The sequence below is a fragment of the Papaver somniferum genome, chromosome 2 (genome assembly GCF_003573695.1).
Source record: "Papaver somniferum cultivar HN1 chromosome 2, ASM357369v1, whole genome shotgun sequence".
NCBI lineage: Eukaryota > Viridiplantae > Streptophyta > Magnoliopsida > Ranunculales > Papaveraceae > Papaver > Papaver somniferum.
In genome coordinates this window covers 131,662,394-131,671,545 of record NC_039359.1, presented here as the reverse complement: position 1 = coordinate 131,671,545, position 9,152 = coordinate 131,662,394, and the positions used below count along the sequence as shown (strand labels likewise).

General features: G+C 39.4%; 1 pseudogene; it reads left to right on the top strand.

Moving 5' to 3' along the window:
• Window positions 1–5,748: 5,748 nt before the first annotated feature.
• On the top strand, window positions 5,749–5,848 carry LOC113354633 (annotated as a pseudogene).
• The last annotated feature ends 3,304 nt before the right edge of the window (window positions 5,849–9,152 follow it).

Genomic DNA, 9,152 nt, shown 5'->3' with positions numbered 1-9,152 from the left:
CTTGGTTGGCATACATATGGACTACAGGAGGAAGTACCCTGATGCGAAATTCCAATTGATGTACACGAGTTTGCACTCAAGCATACTAAAATTCATTTAAAGTGACAGAGCTCTACTCAGATAGTCGCACTATGGACATCAATATCTGGAGTCAAAACTAATCACATGGATAGATCAAGAAGATGGATATAGAGAAACATATATGGTTTTGATGTTTACTAAGTGAACGGTGTTTCTCATATCTGTCTGAAGGCCTTCGCTATAATGAACCTATCCTAATGGACTGAGATACTAGTCTGACTAATATCAACACAACTGGCATATACAAGGGAACCAGTGATTGATAATCCTAACTCTAGGTCAACACAGCTGGCATATACAAGGGTACCAGTGGTCGACTTTATTGAATTTATTCCTTTTGGTCAAATGGTCTGGTCTCATTTTTTTTCATCTCTTTTTCTTTTTCAACTTTTTTTTTTCTTGGTATGTCAATCACTCTAATTCACCCTAGCATTGGTAACAACTTGAATCGTGAGCCCCACCTAATCACTTAGAGTAACATAGTATAAAAATAAAATAAAATAAAAATAGAAGTGAAAAGGACTCAACGAGATATGGTGAAACTATCATGTTATTTCTAACACCTGAGCTCTGTGCTGTTATGAATAGACTCTTCTAGATGTTTCCATCTAATCAGATTGGTTCCTCAACTCCTACAACCAAAATGCTTCCATCCACTTAGGTTGGTTAGTGATATCCTTAATATGCATAAATTTCTAGGCTCTGGAGTTTATTTAAAACAAAAAGTTTCTACCCCTCCCCCAAACTTAAATCTAACATTGTCCTCAATGTTTCGCATGAAAGAACAGTACCAAAAATATAAGTAACGTGAGGAAATAGTAAAGAGAGAGTTCGGAAAGATAGTACCTGGGTGAAGTGAAACCAAAAACTGACAAAAATATTATACAACATACAAATCGCCTCGATGGTCAATCAAGGGTAAACAGGGTCCTCCAGAGGGACCTCCTCAACATCACCTGTAGGAAAAGGCTCTAAAAAAGGCTTCAATCTCTGACCGTTAACCTTTGAAGAACTAGTACCATCTGATGTCTCAATCTCAATAGCGCCATGTGGAAAAACAGTACGGACCATAAAAAGACCGGTCCACCGAGAGCGCAGTTTCCCGGGGAATAGATGCAAACGAGTGTCATACAGAAGAACTTTTTGACCTGGAGAAAATGACTTCCGTAAAATATTCTTATCATGCACAAGTTTCATTTTGTTCTTATACTCCTTAGCACTATCGTATGCATCTCTACGAATCTCGTCCAACTCATTGAGCTGGAGCTTTCTGTGAGCTCCTGCCTTGTCAAGTGAAAAGTTTAACTGCTTAATAGCCCAATAGGCTCTATGCTCTAACTCAACAGGCAAGTGACATGCCTTGCCAAATACTAAACGGTAGGGTGACATTCCAATGGGTGTCTTAAACGCGGTACGGTAAGCCCATAAGGCATCAGTAAGCCTCGACGACCATCTTTCCTATTGGGATTAACTGTTTTCTCTAAAATACGCTTAATTTCCCTATTGGAAACCTCTACCTGACCACTAGTTGTGGGTGATACGGGGTAGCTACTTTGTGGGTAATACCATATTGTTTCATTAACAGAGCAAACGGTCTATTACAAAAGTGTGAACCCCCATCACTAATTATAGCTCGCGGTGTACCAAAACGTGTAAGTATATTCTCTTTCAAAAACTTAATTACGACCCTATGGTCATTTTTTTACACGGAACCGCCTCAACCCACTTAGACACATAGTCTACAGCGACAAGTATGTAAAGATAACCTAAAGAATTAGGAAATGGACCCATAAAATCAATGCCCCACACATCAAAGACCTCAATCACTAAAATAGGGTTCAAATCATATTTCTACGGGAAATGGTTCCTAACCTCTGGCAACGATCACAAGAAACACAGTGACTATGGGAGTCTTTAAACAGTGAAGGCCAGTAAAATCCACACTGCAATATCTTAGCAGCAGTCTTCTTAGCACTAAAATGACCCCACAAGCATGTTCATGACAAAAGGAGAGAATACTGGACTGGTCACTCTCAGGTACACATCTCCTAATAATCTGGTCGGGACAATACTTAAACAAATAAGGATCGTCCCAAAAGAAATGCTTAACCTCGGCTAAAAACCTAGAACGATCTTGTTTACCCCAATGTTGAGGGGTACGGCCAGTAACAAGATAATTCACTATATTTGCATACCAAGGTGATTGGGAAACAGAGAACAATTGTTCGTCAGGAAAGCTATCCCTTATAGGAAGGGCATCACTAGGGGAACTAACAACTAACCTGGATAAGTGGTCTGCTACTACATTTTCAGCACCCTTTTTGTCTCTAATGTCTGGAGAAAATTCTTGTAACAATAGGATCCACCTAATCAATCTAGGTTTGGTGTCCTTCTTAGACAAAAGGTATTTCAAAGCAGCATGATCGGTATAGATTACGATCTTAGAACCTAATAGGTAGGATCTAAACTTATCCAAGGCAAACACGATGGCTAGCAGTTCCTTCTCGGTAGTTGTATAGTTCAATTGGGCATCATTCAGAGTTTTGCTAGCATAGTAAATCACATGAAGTAATTTGTCTACTCGTTGACCTAACACAACGCCTATAGCATAATCTGAAGCATCACACATAATCTCAAAGGGTAGGTTCCAGTTGGGTGCCTGGACTATGGGAGCGGTAGTGAGTAAATTTTTAAGCTTCTCAAAAGCCTCTAAACAAGCATCATCAAAGACAAACTTAAAATCTTTTGCAAGCAAATTGCAAAGAGGTCTAGAAATCAAGCTAAAATCCTTAATGAATCGACGGTAAAAACCTGCATGCCCTAGGAATGACCTAATGTATTTTACGGTTTTTGGGACCTGTAAAGTCTTAATAAGGTCAACTTTGGCTTTGTCTACCTCTATACCCTTTGAAGAAATGATGTGCCCTAAAATAATTCCTGATTTAACCATGAAATGGCATTTTTCCCAATTAAGCACTAAATTCTTTTCCTTACACCTAGTCAACACTAATGTCAAATGATGCAAGCACTCATCAAAAGATGAACCAAACACTGAAAAATCATCCATAAAGACCTCTAAAAACCGTTCTACCATATCAGAAAATATGCCTTTCGGGCATTACACAGCCCGAAAGGCATGCGTCTATATGCGAATGTACCAAAGGGACAGGTAAAAGTGGTTTTATCTTGGTCTTCTGGGGCAATAACGATCTGATTATATCCATAAAAGCCATCTAAAAAGCAATAGAAACTATATCCAGCTAATTTCTCTAACATTTGGTCGATAAAAGGAAAGGGAAAGTGATCCTTCCTTGTGACCTTGTTCAATTTCCTATAGTCGATACAGACACGCCATCCCGTGGTCACTCGGGTTGGGATTAACTCATTATCCTCATTCTGGACTACAGTGATACCTGATTTCTTGGGAATAACCTGAACGGGGCTGACCCACTTACTGTCTGGAATTGGGTAGATAATACCCGCATCTAACAACTTAAGCACCTATTTTCGAACTACTTCTTTCATGTTAGGGTTCAGTCGACGTTGCATCTCCCTAGACGGTTTGGAGTCTTCCTCTAAATGAATCTGATGCATACAAACGGTAGGACTAATACCCTTAATGTCTGTTATAGACCACCCTAAAGCTTCCTTATTATCTTGAAGTACTTTTACTAGCCTACTTTCCTGATCACTATCCAAGTCGGCAGCAATAATCACAGGTAAAGTCTCAGATGGGCCTAAGAACACATACTTCAGGTCATCTGGTAGTGGTTTGAGGTCCAACTTAGGGGGCTCTTCTAAGGAAGGAACTGAGGTAGTCTCAGAAGCTGGTAATGGTTCGAACCTAGCTTTCCATCTATCAGTGTCTAACACAGGGGTAGAATCTAATAGAGCATTCACTTGTTCAATGGTACTATCATCGTCAAAATCTAAACCAAAATGGGATAGACAACTCTCTAATGGGTCTTCAGACAAGATGTTTGGTAATGACTCCTGAACTAAGGATTCTATCATATTCACCTCTTTAACACATGTGTCATCTAGCTCATAAGGTAGCTTACTGACATTAAAAATGTTCATTTCGATAGTCATATTACCAAAGGATAAATTCATCACACCATTTCGACAGTTTATGATCGCATTAGACGTAGCTAAGAATGGGCGACCTAAAATCACAGGTATCTGGTTCTCTGGGTCAGGGACAGGTTGGGTATCTAGGACCACGAAATCCACTGGATAAATAAACTTGTCGACCTCAATAAGAACATCCTCGATAACACCTCGAGGAATTTTGACAGACCTATCAGCTAACTGCAGTGTTATCTGAGTAGGTTTCATTTCACCAAGTCCTAGCTGTAAGTACACATGGTACGGCAGTAAGTTCACACTGGCTCCTAAGTCAAGTAAAGTTTTTCTACCCGGTGTTTACCTATTGTACAAGCAATGGTTGGGGAACCTGGGTCTTTGTACTTTGGAGTGGTAGTGTTCTGAATGATTGAACTTACATGACTAGCTAAAAAGGCTTTCTTATGGACGCTAAGTTTTCGCTTTCGCGTACACATATCCTTAAGGAACTTGGCATAAGCAGGAATTTGCCTAATTGCATCTAATAAAGGAAGGTTTATGGTAACTTGCTTAAAAACCTCCAATATGTCATTAAAGTTCGATTCCTTCTTTGTTGATGCTAATAGCTGGGGAAATGGGGCTCTAGGCACAGAATCAGACCTCTCAGGAACCGAATTGGCATCATCGGAAATTTTATCAGTCCCCTCAGTTAGTGGTCCTGAGGGATGAGATCCTGAGGGGTGAACTACAGTATGTTCACTATCGGGCATGGTTACCTGATTGTCTACTACTACCACTCCTAAGGGTTCTAATAGCATTCAATTGATTCGATGGTTTTGCACCTACTTCATGAACTCCTCTAGGGTTGGGGGTAGTCTGACTAGGGAGCCTTCCGTTATCTCTCTCACTTAAGGTCTTAGCTATTTGGCCGACTTGAAGTTCTAGCTTAGCAAGGCTCTGAGCATTAGTTTGAAAGTTCTGCTTGGTTTCCTGTTGAAAACTAATTTGGCTCTGTGCTAACATATCCTGAGTTTTTGCTAACATCTTAATAGATTCCTCTAAGCTAGTCGTTTTTTTTCTGGGCCTGATGAATTCTTAGTGTAACCAAAACCTGGGGGAGCATTAGAATTACTAAACTGACCTTGACTCTGGCCCTTAGACCATGAAAGGTTCGGATGGTTTCTCCAACCAGGATTATAGGTTTCTGAATATGGGTCAAACTTCTGACGGTTATCATACCTAGTGTTATTATAGAGAGCATTGGCTTGCTCTTCATTATTCTGGCCTTCCCAAAAAGGCTCCAATCTACCACTAGTGTGACCCACTTCTAAAGCTTCTAACCTTTTCGCTATAGCAGCAATTTTGGCATCTGATTCAAAGCTTCCTTCTACCCTATTAACGTTTCCTCTGCCTAGAAGAATTGTTTTCTGGGGTACCCTATTGCTTTCCCATTGTTGGGTCTTTTCGGCGATTTCATGCAAATATGTCATCGCATCATCAACTGTTTGGTTTTCAAACCCACCTGTACACATGGACTCTACTGTAGTTGTGGTGGGATAATCTAAACCCTCATAAAGGATCTGAACTAACCTAACCTTTTCTAAACCATGATGAGGACATTGGGCTAATAAATCATTGAACCTTTCCAAATACCTATACAAAGATTCTCCCTCCTGTTGTGTAAACGTGCAGATTTGCGTCCTAATAGACGAGGTTTTGTGCCTAGGGAAAAACTTGTTCAAAAAGGCAGATGTAAGTTGTTCATAGGTTTCAATTGATTCGGAAGCCAAACTATACAGCCACGACTTGGCTTTATCTTTTAAGGAAAAGGGGAATAACCTGAGTTTTAAAGCATCATCATCAAGGTTTCTAATTTTCAGGGTACTACAAATTTCCTCAAAGTCCCTAACATGGAAATAGGGGTTTTCATTTTCTTTCCTAAAAAGATTGGGAGCAACTGTAAGGTTCCAGGCTTAAGTTCATAATTTGCTTCAGTTTCAGGTAACCTGATACACGAGGGACGAGTAGTCCTAGTAGGATTCAACAAGGCTTTCAAAGTTGCCATTTCTGGCGCTATTGGACTATCAGGGATTCTTTCCTCAAACGGACGTTCAAAACGGAATCTTCACGAATCGGACTTTCTAAATTGAGGTAATCAAGACGCTTAGAACTACTAGGTTTCTCTTTAACAAATCTACCTAGGGCGTCTCTTTTACGTTCAGGCATGCAACAGAATAAGGTAGGGAATTCTATGCAAACAAAAACAAGGCTGACTCAACCAAATCAAACCTAAATTTCTAGCAAACAAAAAGCATGATGGCTCCACTTAGATTGTTTCTAGACCAGCTTCTATTCTTTCGAAAAGGAACTCGTTACAATCTGAGCAAACCCCTCTGGAATCAATCCGAGTCAAAGTAAGTTGAATCGATGCGAGGGCAGCTTAGTGGAGCTTTGATATCCAAGGCCTCACCGGTTACAAGGTGGCGCAGTCACGCATTCAACTCACAGAAACCTTCAAGAACTTCGAAGTATGCTCAAAAGAGTAACCAATATTCTTCGAACGGTTTTCCTATTAAGCTGGTTACCCTATAGGTCTCGTTCTAGTCAAAATATTAGGCTTAGGTTCGCGTTTGGTTTCGTTTTCCTAAGGCGGGAAAGAAGAGAACGGTGATGAAATACGAACCCTTATCTTGTATGGCTAGTCCTTGCCCTTTACTAGGAAATTAAAGCAGCCGTTTTCAAGTCCTAAGCATATATGCAAACGAAGGAATACAGTAAACCCACTGACAGGGGATTCGCGGGTGTTTCGAAAAACTTACCTCCCGTACCAGACGGGCGAAGAACTGCTGATGTCGACTCGGGCCACGACTCCTATGTCATGTACGAACCCGAGGGGCCGAGGCGATATCGTAATCACCTTCCCTCTCTGCACACAGTTTATATTTAAACCAACCCTTCCTTAGGGTTTAAAAATAATAATGTCCAAAGTTTAATGTCCAAGTGTCCAAAAAGAAAAGAAAAAATTACGAAAATAACAAATCCGAATACAGTTCTCTCTTTTTTTTTCTTTTTTTTTAATAATAAAGAAAAATAACTAAAAAGAAATTGTTTTCTTTTCCGTTCTTTTCGCTTTAATTTTTCGCTCCAAGTCTTTATGCTTTAAGATCCAATCTTTACGAAATCACCGAACTCCTTGGCTCAATTCTCTTTATGATCCAAAACCTGTAGACAAAAGATAAATACCCAAAAACGTAAAAAAGAACAAAAATAATAAAAACCTAAAAAATAAAAGAAAAAATAAGTCTAAAACCCTAAAAGCAAATCCGCGTCGGCGGCGCCAAAAATTGGTGTGATTTTAGATAGTGATAAAAGTGGTTCGATTCTCAGACTTGCGAAGGATAAAATATAGACTTAAATTCTAAAACAAAAATAGAAAACTCAAACAAAGATGATGTTGTTATCAATATTAAAAGAACACTGAGGCTAAGATTCCACTATTTTCCAAGTTCAAAGTGATTTAAATCCAATGTCTATATTTATTCAATTTTTTCGTTTAATTTGATTCTAAGATGTTGCAACAAGTATATTTTTAAAATAACAAGTGTAAATCAGAAGCATGGGATATCAAAAACCTAAGTCCAAGCATATACCATCAATGGAAATCACAATTGTTGAATAAAAATCATTAAAACAATTCTCAAACAAGGCAAATAATCATATAAATAATTGTAATAAATAAGATAAATAGAAAATACCACTCTTTATTGGAAAAATAACTTCCTCTATCGCCTCAGCAATGGGGTTTAGCTCCTCATATCAAAAACAGGTTCAAAATATTTTTCCATTGCTCAAAAGGTGTTTTCAAAGGTGAAGAGACTCAAAGGGAGTAAAACAGTTCAATCGCAACGTTTATATGTGTTGCAGATCGACTGTTACAAAAGAAACAGAAGGAATAAGTCTGCTACAGCAACGATAGAAGCGAAGTGTTGTAGAACAACGACAGTGTTCTGCAACAATTGGGCGTGGGTTGATGTTCTTCGTGTTCTTCAGCAGCACCAGCAGAACAGCTTTCCTGCAACTCGTGATTTTTGCTCTATGTTCTCTTCTAAACCTCTCCTAGAGTTGTCTTCCCTCTCTGTGACTTGAAGCAACCTTTTTATAGCCAACAGGATCCCTAATACTCGATTTAATTCTCTCTTTACTTCGGCAGAAAGTCTCGGACTTCTCCACTTTCCAAACTCTTCTCTACGCGTTTCTGAGCTTTCCCAATTGTCTCAAACTCTTCCTTAGATAGATATGTATCTTTGGAAAGATTTTTAGGTCTTTAGTCTCTTTAGATTTTCTAAAAATAATCTCAATAGGGTCCCGTGTATAACTCCACCTCTGTTTTGCTCCAAATCGATTTCTAGCCCAATTCAATCCATTACAGCGCCCATACCAAGCCTGTTATGCTTAATCACGTCCAGCCCAACAAATTCCAGCGATTGAATCTCTCTAAAACAGCCGAGAAATTCGAACCAAGTTTCGCTCGTTGCTGCCATTTTTTTCCCGCCAATTTCGGTTTTTGAACGTGAAGGGGAAAGGTTACCCCTTATCCAGTGGTCGCCCCTTATCCGCTTCTGGAGTCCGTATAACACTTGTCCCTTGGGTGCGTTTAGTAATTTTTCTGGGATGTTTTCAACACTTTTCTCGGGGTTCCTCCGGGGTATTTCTGGGATGTCACTGGTACGTCTGCTACGGAGGTTCAAATGCCACGTTTTGAGCCAATTTCGCCGCAAAAGCTTATTTCTCCAAAAACACCTACACACATAAAACACCATAATAAGTACAAAAATGAGAACTATCAATATATAGAATCGAGACAAATTAGACACAAAAATGTGTCTATCAAATAGCACACAGACGTGTGGGGATAAGTTTTGCACAATGCTAGATGTGTCCTTTATATATCCTTCAAATCAGGGTTTTGCCTTAGTTACAAAGCAATCCTTATTCACTGTTAGATG